This window comes from Aulonocara stuartgranti, assembly GCF_965226115.1.
Source record: "Aulonocara stuartgranti genome assembly, chromosome: 8".
Classification (NCBI taxonomy): domain Eukaryota; kingdom Metazoa; phylum Chordata; class Actinopteri; order Cichliformes; family Cichlidae; genus Aulonocara; species Aulonocara stuartgranti.
Genome location: NC_138959.1, coordinates 26,750,787 through 26,768,023, shown reverse-complemented (window position 1 = coordinate 26,768,023; position 17,237 = coordinate 26,750,787). Strand labels below are relative to the sequence as shown.

Sequence of the window (17,237 nt, the reverse complement as noted above, 5' to 3'; positions counted from 1 at the left end):
AGGATTTTCTACATTTTATTGCTATGTATCATGGATTACGTCACGGCTGTGCCTCACAGGCTATGAGTTCTTCGGTGTCACATTTTAGATGCCTGACATCGACGTCATGTTTGGCGTCTAACTTTTACCCCCCAAACTTTGACATGGTGCATTTTTCTCTGTTCACTGTTCATGACCAACAACTGAACCCCTTGTCTGTAATAGACGGAAGAGAGCTGAGAGGCAGGTTCATCGCTCATCCTCTGAATGTTTTGATACTTTGGTCTTGATCTGCGGTAAACGCTACAAGCTTCTGGTAAATACCAAGCTGACTGTAAAATATTAGCCCCTCTCTTACAGGGTATCATATGAGCCTGCCTTGGGGCGTCGCTGAAAGCTCTTAATGCTTTCCATTCAGCCGCAATGCCACTTTTCCCAGGCGCTGGACTGTCTGTCAAACTGATGAGAAAGAGAATTGACATGACAGAAACTTGGCTATACTGTTTAATCATACAGTTATGTGAAGAGGTACACTTTGGACAAGTGTCCAAACTGTAGTTAAAGTGTGGCTAGCTGTGTCAAGGCTTTTGGGCTTGTTATTTTTCAAATGTGCCACTATAATGTTCACTAAATTTAAAATATAAGGCTATGGACATACAAACCAGCTTTTCCTCCCACTTTTGAAGCTGTACTGGTGGATATTTTGTACGACCCATGTGCCAAATGGCTAGCAATACTGGTACTCCAGTTTTCCACAGTGTCTTTTAATTGTTTAACTCGATTTTGGTTTGAACTTGCACCACTAAAGTGGTTAGAAAAAAGACACACGAAATCTAGTGCAGTTCTTTCCATGCAAAAAATCCAAACTGAAGAAAACTGATGCACATTTAATTCTGATCTGTCAAAGTTAAAGTCAGGTTGGGGTGGACTGTATTTTACTTCAGATTTGATCATGTTGTAACCATGGGAACACCAAGCTCAGACATGTGTCACTATTTGGTCCAGTTTACCAGTCGTGAACATGAAGATGAACAGTTTAACACTCGTAGATGTAAACAGAAAATTATAATTATAATAAACGTCAAAGATTGATTTTGAGTGTCATGTCGTGTAAATGTGTTGACACAAGCACTGCGAGGATAGTTTTGAAAATAAAGCAGTCTTTCAGTCTAAGTGATTGAACTAATTAGCTACTGGAACGCATTCATTTCCAGTTGTTGCATGACTGTTTTATAGAAATCACTTTTATCCAATGACCTCACTACTCTATCAAATAAGTCAGAGATAAGCTTGCAGAGGTAACAACCCAGTCTGCAAACAAGAACCCTGATTATAAATATCTCTAAAGAGAGCTTCAGACTGCTGGGAGGAGAGAACACGTTGCTTCACACACAAACACACATACTGCCGAAGTACATGTGGAGCAGCAACAGGGCCGGGTGAGGACAACCCTTTTCGTGGATCAGGATTACCCCGCCGCTGTATCAAACCTCCACCGACAAGTCAGTGTGAGTTATGCAATATATCTTCTCATCGTCTTTGTTTGGCGCATAGTAAAGCGAATTTATAAGAGAATTGGCATTCTGAAAAAATCTGGCTTCCTTTTATTCAGGACACAAGTTTTATAAAGCGAAGCAATCTGGAATAACAAAGCTAAAGCATAAATAATAGTGAAATAATATTGTGCTGTGTCATTCAGAAAGAATTGCAAACCTCACCTGTCCTCTGCTTGACTCGTCCAAATTCAAGTTCTTTTAACAGTTTTTGTGTCTGACTCCTACTTTGTGATCAAAGTATGATAGAAAAGGATGAAGATACTTCACTGAAGTATGCATTGTGATAGTGGCTTCAAAGGCATGGAGTTAAGATTCATAACTGTAAGCGTCTGATGGAGCGAAAAAAGATAATAACCTCAGCAAGCATTTAAAGTGAGGATGCAAAGATGAACTTGTTCTAACAGTACAGGCAATTATAAGTTCAGTTATTAGTCATGGAGAAGATAATGCTGAAACTAAAGAAACTATGAGAAAATCAACTGAGCATCCAACATATGCTCCAAAGGCCTTCCTGAAGTAAAATACTGCTTGATTATCTTTGTTGCCATTATATAAAATGAGATAAAATGAACTAACCAGGAACTAAACTATGGAATTGAGCAACGATAGATTCATTTCTTTCTGTAACTTTCCAGCTTTAATGTTACTGATTTTACCTATTTAAGGAAAACAAAGATGAAGTAAATCTACTTCAACTAAAAATATTGCAAGAAGTGGATATCAACCATCCGGGTCAAACAATTAGAAGATGGTCTGCAGGTAATATAAATAAAATGTATGCTAATCTTAACATTGTCCAGACAGAGGTGAGGAGAAAATTTTATTATTGCCCTGTATGTGTTGTTAATATCATGTTGCTAAAGAATAAATAAAAATAAGCTCAATTATACATTTTAGCTGTTAGCTCTCCCCTAGCTAATGCTATTGCATCCCCAATGTTTGTTTGTTTTTAAAACAACAATTACATCGACAGGAAAACTTCCATTATTAATCAAATAAAAGTGAAGAATGAAAGGTGAGGTGCCTTTACGGGTGTCAGCTCCATCTTTCTGCTCAATTTCAGCAGAAACTTATTTCTGGCTGTACACAGCCAAGATGGCGACTTCAAAACAATTCGAATTCTTTATTTTGGTCATTATTAACTTTAAAAAACAACAACAGCAACTTATATACGCACTTGTATGTACGTGTATAATAATAAAGAGAAAGCGAAAACTTACACAGACAACAAATAATTGAATTAACTGCTTGGAACTCCTTCCAGTGTAGTATTTTTGTAGCATCAACACCTTTAAAATCACATTTTACCAAAAAACAAAAAAAGCAAAAAGACAAAGAAGAAAAAACAATTAAAGTTCAATAATCAAACTGAATAAATAGATTTTCAGTAATAACCGTATCTCAGGCTTTAATTTTTTTCTTATTTTTAAACCTTTTGAAAAAATGTGCATATTAAACAATTAAACAACCAGCTGTTATTCATGAACTCAGAAACAAAGGCCTACATCTTCATTTTTAAAGTATATTAAATTATATTAATAACAAAACAAAAGCTGTCAAATTAAAAGAACAGTGTGTGACATGTTTAACTGTTTATATCTACAAGGGGGGATTAAATATAAATGAGAAATAAATGTCAAGTATTGGCAAAGCAGTTGGTTGAACTTCACATTCAGCCATTCTCATAGATGCTAAAAGTGCTGCAGAGCCTGCATTTCCTCAACTTGCCTGTTTTATTAAACTGGTCAGAGTTGCTGTCCCTTCTTCAACATTGTCAGAGCTTTCCTTGCTAATGTTGAGTTATTAGCAGCTTTTTCAAACCCTGTGTCTACATCTCACATGTTGGGCAACTTAGTTAACAAGAGGAAGCTCACCTCATATAATGGGAACAAATTTGATATAATGGACACAAGCGATGGCTAAACATTAGCCAGTATGAAGCTTTTCTAGCTTTTATTTCTTTCAGCTGATGTATTTGTCACAAGTGTGCAAATACCATTAAAAAAAATCATGTTTTAAAAAAGGTAAATTTATAGTCAGCTGATAAATGGTGGTGAACTTAAAAATGAAAAGAAATGAAAAAGATCTTTATGCTGGCAAAAATACCTTTGTTACCTTTCAAATTTATGGACGTGATTAAAAGTTACCAGGACACTCTGGACTGAATTAAAACAGCCAACAAAGGAAGGTAATGGTATAATTCACCTTAGAGAAATAGTTTCCAGTGGACTACACATTTAAATGCTGATGTACAGAATTTAAATTGTCCAAAACGCACTGGACAAATTTTCCAAATCTGATTATTATTAGTCAAAAGTAAGTCGAGCAGTGAGTCTGTGTAGACATATTGGCTTAGGTGAATGTTGGGGTCCAGGTCTGAGGCCCAGTCAGCTCAAGAAGCAAAGGAGGATTGTTTATAGAAGCAGAGACGTTCAGGAGGAACGTATCTTCTGGGATGATCCCAGGAGCCGGACCTAATTAGAAACAACTGCTTGAAATTCACTTCAATGGCTACACAGATCTCTTTTTATGTTGCTTGGCTGGTCTCGTGCATTCATCAGCTGCACCTCGAGGCTCATCTCCATCTCTTAAGTTCCCCCTGGCTGCATGGTGTTTGTGGATTTCATGTATGGTAAAAAGAAATTTAAAGCCAGCCACCTAACTCTCCAGCGTTATCTCTACTCTCCCTGCACACACACATGCGTACACACACACACACACACACACACACACACACACACACACACACACACACACACAGAGTATCTCCAAAGTCTTGTCTTGAAACAACAGGCTACAATCACACTTGTCAGGTCAAATCTGTTTCCAATTGGAAACAGGGCTTTCATGTGTTTAGACCTCGCCCTGTTGCTTTTGAGAAACATTACGTCATGGACCTGCTTTACTGTAGCTGCACTGTAGGTGCCTCGTAGTGTTTTAATTTCTCACCCCTCTCGTGTTTGGAGTTGAGTCAGTTATCATTAGCAATGAGATCATGCTCCAGAACAAAAAGTGCCACTGCCGAGTTCTTTGAATCCAACTATGAAATACTGACCTTTTGTGCAGCATAAATTCGGCCGTAGTGCGCCATCCATACAATGATTACACATCTGGCAATATCATGATTTGGCATATATGAACCCAGACGTGAACCTTCTGAGTGTTCAAGTCAGTCTTATCCTGTCATCAGGCCATCTTTACTGGGAGTTCCTCATTCAACTGGCATCTGAATGTTGCCTTTCAGACAAGCATTGGCAGAGGCAGGCGCTCATATTTGAACCAGGTGATAGAGTTTCATGTCAATCTGCTATTGACTGCTCCCTTTAGGGGTCGCCACAGTGGATTATCTTGCTCCTGCTCATCCTATCCCAAGCATCCTCGACTTTCATGCCAACCTTTTGCTTGTTCTCTTTTATGACATCCATGAACCTCTTCTGACGTCTCCCTTTTTAACTCCATATTCAACATCCTTTGTCCAATATATCTGCTTTCCTTCCTCTGCACCTTTCCAAACCATCTAAACCTCGTCATAAATATTGAGTTTCATGTCAGTTTCTCATAACATAGATAAAATAATCACATAGCTGACTTCTTGTTGATTTTTTTTTTTACTGAAGATGATATTACTGCTAACAAATAAGCCTTATTTAATCTCTGAAAGCCTTATTAATGGTGCAGTTTCTACAGAAATATGTTGATAGAGAGAATGAGAGACTTTGAGAAAGGGCTGCTGGCAGGTAGTGTGTGTAAAGACTGTGACTGCATAAAAGATGTGTTGATCTTCAAACCAGACACTTTCTGGTTATTTGGCTCATGAATCAACTAACTACTGCAAATAAACTCCTCACTATTGACTACTGAGCTAATCTGACAGCATTGCAACCATAACTCCAATAATTTACACAAACCCCAATATTATCCTATCCAATCTAAGAAGCCTTATGCTGCAATAACCTGAAATGCATTGTCATTTAATCACACAAAACACAAATCCCTTTCCTAATAACACACGCAAGATCTTTCTTTTAATATTTACATATTAACACAAAGGCAGCATACAAAGCAAAGATAAAAATTGACCCAAGGAGACTTCATGGGAGTTAACAAAGCAATTCTATTCTAGAAACACGAACAAGCAGAAATGGATGCTACCAAGCCTGGTTGCTCCTCGCTGCCTTTGCTACTTGTTGAAGTTCAGGCTCTGGTTGTTGAACCGGGGTTCATCCCTCTGATTTCCTACAGAGCTTTATGTTGGCTAGCAGACAGCAGAAAGAAAAAACACGTTTGCTTGATGATTTTGTTGTTTGTTTGAGCAGATAACTGAAGAACTTTTGTAGCACAAGTGATAATGTAACTGTAACTTCTGAATTTAGTACAGTAGAAGGTTACATTACTGCAAAAGGTAAAACGTAATGTGATTACAGTAACATGTTACACCTAACACTGCTCACAAGTCAGAAAAGTTTTTTGCTTAGCATGGCAGAGCACTAGTAATACAGCGTAACTGCACTTCAAAGCTCTATCTGTGAATGCAGCATATTCACAGACAGAGCTCAGTCAGTTCTCTTATTTAGTGAGTCACAAATATACAAGAGTGGCTGTACAAATAAAAACTTTTACTAGCGTTTGCATTCACTTCCACCATCTTGGATTGTTACCTCATGGGCAGTGGGACTTCTTTGACCTTCCGAGTTGGAAATCTGAGTTAAGGGAGCGTCCAGGTGAAAATTCTGACTGGGAATAATTTGGCATAAAGTGAAAGGATGTGTTACTGTCAGACTTGTGTAAAACTTGGCTAAAGCTGAACTAATGTGGAAAGGTGGCGATGAAGTCACTCTCACTCCTTTTCCTTTGGTTAGTAGCAAATTAACATATGGTGGGGCTTGCAAGTAGCAACAACCCAAATAATAACATACTGTCAAAGAGGTGGTGGTCATATTTTGGCAGCTTAAACCATTTAGGGACAAGTCTAGAGGAAATGGAAGAGTTAATCCAGCCCAAAACAGAAGTGATATGAGACTGTTCTCAATCTGTTCCCACACCAAGACAGCTAAATCCATGAAAACACAACTTTCTAGGAAATCCAAATTCCAGAAATCTTGGGAAAACACTGGGAAATGAGAGACAACACAATAAAGAACAAGGGATGACTCAGACAACACACACACACTGTACAACATGACAAATGCAGAGACAAAACTCGAGGAACAGAAGAGCAACACAAAGGGGGAATTAACAAAATGAACCTAGGGCCATCAGGTACTGAAGGAATGAATGATAACACTATAAGGAACATGTAATGAACAAGATACATAAAGATAAAAAAACCCAACAACAATAGAGCGCTATATTTCAACACTGCAGAACCCTACATGCAAAACTAGAAAAATAAAGGTCCACAAACAAATTGTTATAAAACCAAAAGGACCTGAATTGTATATAATGATTTCGGCAGTGAGAATAATCAGGTCATTGGCTCCATAGAACCTTTTAAATTCTTAGAAACTCTGGCTCCTGGAATGGCAATAAAACCTATTTAAAATGTCAGTAAACCAAAACTATGACTTCAAATAAATGCTAATGTTGGTCAGGGGGCACTGGATTTGTGTTTCCCAATAAATTCGCCATTTTCAGGCGATATCATCATTTCTGTGAATGTGTCTGTAACAGACCATGTTAAACAGGGCTAGAGACTAGTCAGTGACCCCATGGTAAACACTGGTTGCTAGAGACAGAGATAATATGTTCTGTGACTGGTTGACACAACCACACACAAAGAGTTATATTGGGGTTGCGGTTAGATCCAAGCACTAAAGTACCATCTTTTAATGTACTTGAAGGAGACACGGTTGAAAAGTGCTTCCAAGCTACTAATGGCAGCTCTAGTTTGTCACTATACTTGCAGCTTTGTTGTTGTATTCCCCAAACACACATCACTGTCAGCCTGTGCTGTGTGCTAATATCCTGCATGGCCTGTTTGTGTAAAACACACATTCCTTCGTCTGTGTTTGGGATAGAAAAAGCCTTTAGGAAGTTGTTTTAGTTGCAAGGCTTTTAAAGGCAAGTCAACCCAAACAGAGGTGCCTTTAAGTACAGCACATCAACTGTATGTAGAGTAGAGAGGGAGCATGTTGACCAGGGTGAATGGAGTGAGGCTGGAGAGGCTATAACCATCGGTTTAAGGAGAATGAGTAATATATTCAGGCTCCAATGATTCATAGCTCACCTTCTCCAACTGGACTGCGCTGAAAGAATCACAGTGAAAAATGATATAATTCTTTACCTCCATCGTAATCGTGTAACACATCGTGGGCTTAGCTGTAAGCTTAAACCTGGTGTTCCAGTCCGACAAGAGCTTTCTGAAACAAATGGTATCAATTTGCTTCCAGTCATTAGAGCACATTGTTGACTAGAAGGACATATTGTAGAGCCAATCTAGCTCAGACCCCAGTCCTAAATCAAGTGACCAGCTTTCCCACAAAGGAATGCACTCAGTGTTTGCCACTGTAAGAGTGGACTCATTGCAAGTTTTAATGGTTTGGACAACTGTGGGTAGTTTGCATGGATGATTGAAAGGGTTTTGGCTGCTCCCCTCATCTTCCCCCCCTCCTCTTTAAAGGGGGAAAGAATGAAAAACAAAACAACACATTCTCTCCCTTCCTCCCACTCTCTCTTGCTAGCATGCACACCCCGTAGAGAGAGCATCAGACGCGTCCAAAAGAAACAGCGAAACAGAAATAGAGCTACTATTTCAGTCTGAAAAGGTTGTTATTTTTAGAAAATGTGACACACTCTACATTAAATTACAACATCATAAGATCACTCTGTACCCCTCCACCCCCACCTCACCCACTAGACCTCCAGATCTATGACTCACCAAAGTATGCGGTGACGTTACCCCAAACTATTCGCCTCAGTCTTCTGGTCAAAAAATTTGATCATCAGCTCATTGCCCCGATTCAGTCAAAGGTGGGTGACTCGTAAGATGCACACAGATCTGGTTCTAGTTTAAACATATAGCTTGATATTATCATCACACAGGTAACACCGAGCATTCTGATCAGGGTGCTTAATCTGTTTAGTTAAGATTGGTTTGTTTTATGTTTCCCGTCCATGGACCAGTGCCCCTCTAGCATTTGACTGCACATCATAACATTTGTTTGTAGTATGTGAATGAAATGCAGAACAAACATGCGAGAGCATAATGCCGCTGTTGGGATGCCAGGCCAAGGCATAATGAAACATGTGAAAAACACATGCTTCCAATTTCTTACTCACCTCAGTGTTTCTTCCAACCAGTGATGTAGTTGGGAATGAAAAGGTGGGTAATCTCCCAGCCTTGGCTGCTGAGGCACGAAGCAGACGATCATTAATAAACAGGATAACAAAGGCTGACGACCACATTCACGTAATGTTGAATTTTATTGTCATAGTATATCTCAAAAATCCTAGTTTTTATTTATTTTTTCAAACAAAAACTTCAAAGAATCAAAGAAAAAAGATCAAATGTTTACAAATTATATGTTAAGTAAGATGAGATGAAAGATATTACAATTAAAAGAAAGACTATAAAATGTGTTTGAAAAGATGTCCCCTCTTAAAGTTCCTGACGCCTCATGCTTTTGTCTGTTGAAATAATTGAATCTAGTTCTTGCATTCATGTTTCCCTTAGGATGAATCATTAATTCTCAGTGTTTATGATTAAAGCCTTTAAAAAATCATTTGATTCCTGCTCAGCTCTACTTTGTCTTTTAGTGCTGTACTCTATTACAACTCTTTCAATCACTACTTAAAATAGATATTTTTCCAAAGCACAAAGTGTCTCAAAGACCTTACCAGGAGCAAACACGCCAAAACTAAAAACATCTACATAAAACTACTAATACTTTCTGTGTGGGGCTTGCATGTTCTCTCTGTACCTACACTGGGGTCCTTCCATAGTCCAAAGGCATGTTTGTTAGATTAGCTTGCAATTTTGTCATGGATCATGTCATGGATATTAGCGTGTGGCTGTCTGTTTGTATTGGACAACCAAGAGTGTATCCCACCTCTATGACAGCTGGGCTACTTTCCAAATATGTTTTATTTCATGTTCGAACCACAACTATATGATGCTGGAAGACAGTGGTTCCCCCTAACTCACCTCTAAACTTCCAGGTTTCAGTTTTCATAACTTCAGTATCCAATAGATAATGAAGAACTAAGAATTTAGTCATAACTCATCTTGATGACCCCGAAAGAGAGAATGTTCTAGAACTGATAAGTTGAAAGTGTAAGTTTGAAGATCACATTGCATCTGTTTTAAGCCAGACACAGAATTCCTCAAATAGAAAAATACAGTTGAATTAGTCTGAGGTCGTGTTGTACTGCTTCAGTTCTGGCAACAACAGAGTATGCAGTTTATCAGTCAGTGACTTAAGAATCAAGTGCAACTAAGTTATACCGGGATCTCAATCACAAGAGTAAATCCAACTTAAAATAGCTCGTAATGAATAAGATTTAAGGTTTTAGGGAGGATTAGTTCAAAACCTAATATGAACAGTACTGGGATACTGTAGTATAAAGACCGGCTTAAGACAAATTTTACTACAAGAAAGAAAAATACAGTTAGGGCCATAAATATTTGGACAGAGACAACTGAAACTGAAAATAAAATGTTCATTTCGTTTACTTTGTTCAAAACCCTCTGACAGCCTGAAGTCTTGAACTCGTGGACATCAACAAAAGCTGGGTTTCCTCCTTTTTAATGCTCTGCCAGGCCTTCTACCAGTAGCTTTCAGTTGTGGGTTGTTTGTGGGCCTTTCTGTGTGAAGTTTAATCTTTAACAAGTGAAATGGATGCTTAATTGGGCTAAGATCAGGTGACTGACTTGACCCTTCAAGAATTTTTCACTTCTTTGCTTAAATAAACTCCTGGGTTGCTTTGGCTGTATGTTTTGGGTCATTGTCCATCTGTATTCTGAAATGCCACCCAATCAATTTGACTGCATTTAGCTGGATTTGAACAGACAATATGTCCTGAACACCTCAGAATTCATTTGGCTGCTTCTGTCCTGTGTGCATCATCAATAAACACTAGTGTCCCAGTGCCACTGGCAACCATGCACACCCAAGCCATCACACTGCCTCCGTCGTGTTCTATAGATGATGTGGTATGCTTTGAGCGATAAGCTATGAGCTGTTCCACGCCTTCTCTACAGGGAGTGCAGAATTATTAGGCAAGTTGTATTTTTGAGGAATAATTTTATTATTGAACAACAACCATGTTCTCAATGAACCCAAAAAACTCATTAATATCAAAGCTGAATGTTTTTGGAAGTAGGTTTTAGTTTGTTTTTAGTTTTAGCTATTTTAGGGGGATATCTGTGTGTGCAGGTGACTATTACTGTGCATAATTATTAGGCAACTTAACAAAAAACAAATATATACCCATTTCAATTATTTCTTTTTACCAGTGAAACCAATATAGCATCTCCACATTCACAAATATACATTTCTGACATTCAAAAACAAAACAAAAACAAATCAGCGACCAATATAGCCACCTTTCTTTGCAAGGACACTCAAAAGCCTGCCATCCATGGATTCTGTCAGTGTTTTGATCTGTTCACCATCAACATTGCGTGCAGCAGCAACCACAGCCACTGACACTGTTCAGAGAGGTGTACTGTTTTCCCTCCTTGTAAATCTCACATTTGATGATGGACCACAGGTTCTCAATGGGGTTCAGATTGGTTTTTCCACACGCTTCTTGCGACCCTGTTGACTATTTTGAATGAAACGCTTGATTGTTCGATGATCACGTTTCAGAAGCTTTGCAATTTTGAGACTGCTGCATCCCTCTGCAAGATATCTCACTATTTTTGACTTTTCTGAGCCTGTCAAGTCGTTCTTTTGACCCATTTTGCCAAAGGAAAGGAAGTTGCCTAATAATTATGCACACCTGATATAGGGTGTTGATGTCATTAGACCACACCCCTTCTCATTACAGAGATGCACATCACCTAATATGCTTAATTGGTAGTAGGCTTTCGAGCCTATACAGCTTGGAGTAAGACAACATGCATGAAGAGGATGATGTGGACAAAATACTCATTTGCCTAATAATTCTGCACTCCCTGTATACTTTTTTCTTGCCTACATTCTAGTAGAAGTTGATCTTGGTTTCATCTGTCCAAAAGATGTTTTTCCAGAACTGTGCTGTATTTACTTTCATGGTAGTCTTCTCTTTATGGCTGACTTGGATATCAATACATCTACTCCTGGAGAGTGTTGGTGACTGTGTTGGTTGGTGGTTGGCTGTTGTGAATGGGTTTCTCTTCACCTTGGAAACACTTCATCCAGTTTGAATGTGGATAACCTCAAATGAAAGGGAAAACAAAACTGTCCAAATATACAGTGGGGCAAAAAAGTATTTAGTCAGCCACCGATTGTGCAAGTTCCCCCACCTAAAATGATGACAGAGGTCAGTAATTTGCACCAGAGGTACACTTCAACTGTGAGAGACAGAATGTGAAAAAAAAATCCATGAATCCACATGGTAGGATTTGTAAAGAATTTATTCGTAAATCAGGGTGGAAAATAAGTATTTGGTCAATAACAAAAATACAACTCAATACTTTGTAACATAACCTTTGTTGGCAATAACAGAGGTCAAACGTTTACTATAGGTCTTTACCAGGTTTGCACACACAGTAGCTGGTATTTTGGCCCATTCCTCCATGCAGATCTTCTCGAGAGCAGTGATGTTTTGGGGCTGTCGACGAGCAACACGGACTTTCAACTCCCGCCACAGATTTTCTATGGGGTTGAGGTCTGGAGACTGGCTAGGCCACTCCAGGACTTTCAAATGCTTCTTATGGAGCCACTCCTTTGTTGCCCGGGCGGTGTGTTTTGGATCATTGTCATGTTGGAAGACCCAGCCTCGTTTCATCTTCAGAGTTCTCACTGATGGAAGGAGGTTTTGGCTCAAACTCTCACGATACATGGCCCCATTCATTCTGTCCTTAACACGGATCAGTCGTCCTGTCCCCTTGGCAGAAAAACAGCCCCATAGCATGATGTTTCCACCCCCATGCTTCACAGTAGGTATGGTGTTCTTGGGATGCAACTCAGTATTCTTCGTCCTCCAAACACGACGAGTTGAGTTTATACCAAAAAGTTCTACTTTGGTTTCATCTGACCACATGACATTCTCCCAATCCTCTGCTGTATCATCCATGTGCTCTCTGGCAAACTTCAGACGGGCCTGGACATGCACTGGCTTCAGCAGCGGAACACGTTTGGCACTGCGGGATTTGATTCCCTGCCGTTGTAGTGTGTTACTGATGGTGACCTTTGTTACTTTGGTCCCAGCTCTCTGCAGGTCATTCACCAGGTCCCCCCGTGTGGTTCTGGGATCTTTGCTCACCGTTCTCATGATCATTTTGACCCCACGGGATGAGATCTTGCGTGGAGCCCCAGATCGAGGGAGATTATCAGTGGTCTTGTATGTCTTCCATTTTCTGATGATTGCTCCCACAGTTGATTTTTTCACACCAAGCTGCTTGCCTATTGTAGATTCACTCTTCCCAGTCTGGTGCAGGTCTACAATACTTTTCCTGGTGTCCTTCGAAAGCTCTTTGGTCTTGGCCATGGCGGAGTTTGGAGTCTGACTGTTTGAGGCTGTGGACAGGTGTCTTTTATACAGATGATGAGTTCAAACAGGTGCCATTCATACAGGTAACGAGTGGGGGACAGAAAAGCTTCTTACAGAAGACGTTACAGGTCTGTGAGAGCCAGAGATTTTCCTTGTTTGAGGTGACCAAATACTTATTTTCCACCCTAATTTACGAATAAATTCTTTACAAATCCTACCATGTGGATTCATGGATTTTTTTTTCACATTCTGTCTCTCACAGTTGAAGTGTACCTCTGGTGCAAATTACTGACCTCTGTCATCATTTTAGGTGGGGGAACTTGCACAATCGGTGGCTGACTAAATACTTTTTTGCCCCACTGTATATGGACCTAACTCTACCATAAGGCGCATTAAGCGAAAACAAAACAGTCAGATAAGTCAAACTTTATTCAACTCATTCTTCTTGCTTCCTCCACTTCCGTACCATTGATTCATTAATGCTGTATTCTATCACAGCTGCTCTATTCCCATGTTGTTGCAGTATATTAATGACTAACCTCATATTGTGGATGGATTATCTCAGTTGTTCTCCTGACTGAAGTTTGGTCCATTTACAGCATCCTGCCATGCGATTGCATTTGTTCCTAACTATCAGGAACCCTCGCATTAACTTTTGTTGAGTGGAAAAAAGCTAGCATTCATCCTCCAGCTTCCCAGTGTTTATGTTATGCTAACATAGCTGTGTCGCTAGCGATCACGTAGTACAGTGGTTCCCAAACTTTTTTTGTTGCGTCCCCCTTTGTTTTACAAGAAAAATGTTGCACCCCCCTCGGAATCACCGAAAACTGAGATTTTTTTTAAAACTCCTTTTTTGCGTTTACGTGTGGACGAGGAATACAAAATTCGTTACGCAACATCAAAGGTATGTGCCTTTTTTTCACGTCACGCTGTGCGCCACGTTATTGTTTACATGAATGGCAGATAGAGACAAAATACTGTTACTGTTAATCTGACTATCTGCAGGTTTTACACGCTTACATACACACACGCAGTTAGAAAGGCAGAGGCATCACGGTGTGATTATTTTACATGTAGTTGTTTTTTTTCCTGTGTAATAATATTCAACATTGCTATCAATACATTTTTCAAAAAATGCCTCTCTGGGCAAAATAGGTTTAAAAACATAAACAGCTGTGGGATACTGTTTGTCCGTGATTTGAACCGGGGGAACAAATCGTGGCCTGATGAGCCTGATATTATTTCATATTATCATTATTTTCATTGTATATCTCCATTGTATATAGTATGTATATCTCCAAAATGTCAGGAGTCGTTAGTCATTACAAGAAATGTTTGTGAACTAAAAATCACGAATATAGGATACTGTTTGTCCATGATTTGAAGAGCCCAGCGCTACTCCCACTAAGGGAAAACCAATTCTGCAGGGGAGACCTACCTCGGCACTTGTGGAGGTGAAGCCAAAGGGAAGATTTGCTTCACCATATTTTCTAGTCTTTGGCTTAGAATGAAGTTGGTTTGGAAACATATTCAGCGATGCTTCATCTCCTGCTTTGCGTTTCTGTAGGCGCCCCGTGCTAACAGTGTCCAAGCATTTTGTTTTCTTTTCCCCCTTTTCATCCCGCGCCCCCCCTGCCATGGCTCTGCACCCCCCCTAGGGGGCGGGCCCCACACTTTGGGAAGGTGTGACGTAGTATATCACTATGTATCAGCTAGTCCAACTTCAGTAATGCTACAAAAGTCACTGCTGTTTAGTTTTCTGTCTTCATTTATGTTGGAAGTTATAGCAGAGATTTTAATTTAAGAAATCCCTCAATCAGAACATGCTATATCATATTTAGGTGGAAACTAGTTAGCTAACTTCCTGCTAATTTCTAACTTTGTTAAATTTATTAAATTTTGTTTGCCTGGATTTTAAACTTAGTTGTTACACCTGGTAATGCAGCAACACTGATCATTTTCTTCAAGATGAAACAATTTAGACAGTTTTTAAGTGATTTGTTTGACTTTGTGACCTGAAGCTGAGTTTGGACCCGGATTACTCTGCGAGGCTCCTGACTATGGTAGCTGTGATGCTCCAACAATCCATCAAGCGGTGCGGCTTCGAAGGTTACCAAAGTCGTACTAAAATATTTTCCGACAGATTTTTGAGTGCCGTGTACCACATAAAATCGGTTTGAGGGCAGTAAGCACAACCAGAATTAATACATAAGGCGCACTGTCAATTTTTGAGAAAATTAAAGGATTTTAAGTGCACCTTATAGTCCAAAAAATACTGTAATAGTAATATAATAATGTGTTAATAGTAGACGTCTGGTTAAGTTGTTTTTGGTATCTCCTTTTTTACCTTAATGTGTTGACTTTAAGTCAACGTCACAGTGTCCTTCACTGTCTGCAAGTCGGTCCACGGAGCTTCTTTAATTTGCATATTATCTATTTATCTATGTTTTGCAATTTGTATTTTTAAAGGAAAGTTTTCTGACTAGTTCATTCTCGAGTTCTCATTGTGGGAGTTTCCATTTGCAGCAGTGACAAAATTTGACAATTCTCAGAAATCGACTAGCTAGCGAACAAAATAGAACATTTAGCAGTTAAAGAGCAAATTTACTTCTGTCAGGATCTGATGAAGACATGAAATCAAAAATACATATAGGGGGGTTCCCAGAGAGGTGGAGTCTAAGACCCGACCTGACACATAGACAGACAGGCACACACAGATACAGACATGCATTTTCACCCTCATGTACACATATACAAATACTCAGCACTCGCCCAACAAGGAAACAAACAGAAATGACCACTGTACACACACTCACACTCCCCATACATACTCTACACTCCCAGTCCAGGCACCATCGCCAGAGGGGCCATCCGCCCCCAGACCCAGGAGATGTTTCCCTTTGCTCTGGGGTGGAGATGACCATACAGCCCCCGTTCCTGCTGCAGCAGGGAAGATTAGCATCACAGACCCCAACCAGACGGCCAACTTCTCCTCCTGGCCCCATGCCCCAGATGGCAAACAGAGAACGGGGGTGTTCTAACAAATATTCTTACTGTTTCTGAAAGCATTTGATGATATCAATTGAACTCCCCTGCCCCTATTAATATTTTTCCAGTGAAACCACTGGTCACACATCAGCAAAAGCAAAGACCATTTAAAGTAATATTAAACAGAAGCTTTTCTGGCGATATGTCAAGTGACATTTCATCCAAGTTGTAAAGAATATATATATATATATATATATATATATGTGTATATGTGTGTGTGTGTGTGTGTGTGTGTGTGTGTGTGTGTGTGTGTGTGTGTACACATATTTCCACACCACAAACATAAGTTTCTTCACAGGCAGAGTTACATTGTCTGGCACTGTAGCAATCAAAATTATTGTCTGACGGCCAATAAAATGCGCAAAAGATTTTATTTTTCCAAGTGGACCATTAAGGCTTTGCCATACTGGTCCGTTTGATTAATCTTTATTCTTTAATTATTTATTTATTTATTTTACTTTTAAATTATTACAATCAGAACAGACATGGCTGGGGGATAGGAAAGGGAAAGATGTAGACAAGAGAAGTTCAAGAAAAGGAGAGGGAAAAAAACAGAGGACAAAAGGGACAGAGAGAAAAGACAGTAAAATCCACTAGATCAGCGGTCCCCAACCTTTTTTGCGCCACGGACCGGTTTATGCCCGACAATATTTTCACGGACCGGCCTTTAAGGTGTCGAGGATAAATACAACAAAATAAAAGTAGTACCGGTACCGAAAAAAAGAAGATTTATTCATAACACACGTGAAAAGACCCAGGAAAACCAAGTTAACGATAAAAACGATAACAAAATAACACTGAAAACCGATAAAAACCCTGAAAACCATACATTTCACACCTGAGCCTCAACTCTCCTGGCCCGGTACCAAACAACTCACGGACCGGTACCGGTCCAAGGCCCGGGGGTTGGGGACCGCTGCACTAGATCACCTGCTTGAAAAAAAAAAGAAGAAGACGAGAATAAGAGAACAACACAGTAGGGAAACCTCTACAACCAAAATAAGCATATGTAACAGT

General features: G+C 39.5%; 1 protein-coding gene across 9 annotated transcripts in view; it reads left to right on the top strand.

Annotated features, from left to right (window-relative positions):
• Nucleotides 1-17,237, top strand: part of myocd (myocardin) — a 550,512-nt gene that overhangs the window by 405,671 nt on the left and 127,604 nt on the right. For 5 of the 9 annotated variants that reach the window (XM_082544845.1, XM_082544847.1, XM_082544854.1 and 2 more), the window contains exon 1: nt 1,384-1,487. The exons of 1 other annotated variant lie outside the window; for it this stretch is intronic. The gene's annotated coding sequence lies outside the window, so the exon portion shown is untranslated. Of the gene's footprint in view, nt 1-1,382; nt 1,488-17,237 lie in introns of those variants that run through there. 3 more of the 9 variants (XM_082544852.1, XM_082544844.1, XM_082544850.1) reach the window with 2 other exon arrangements.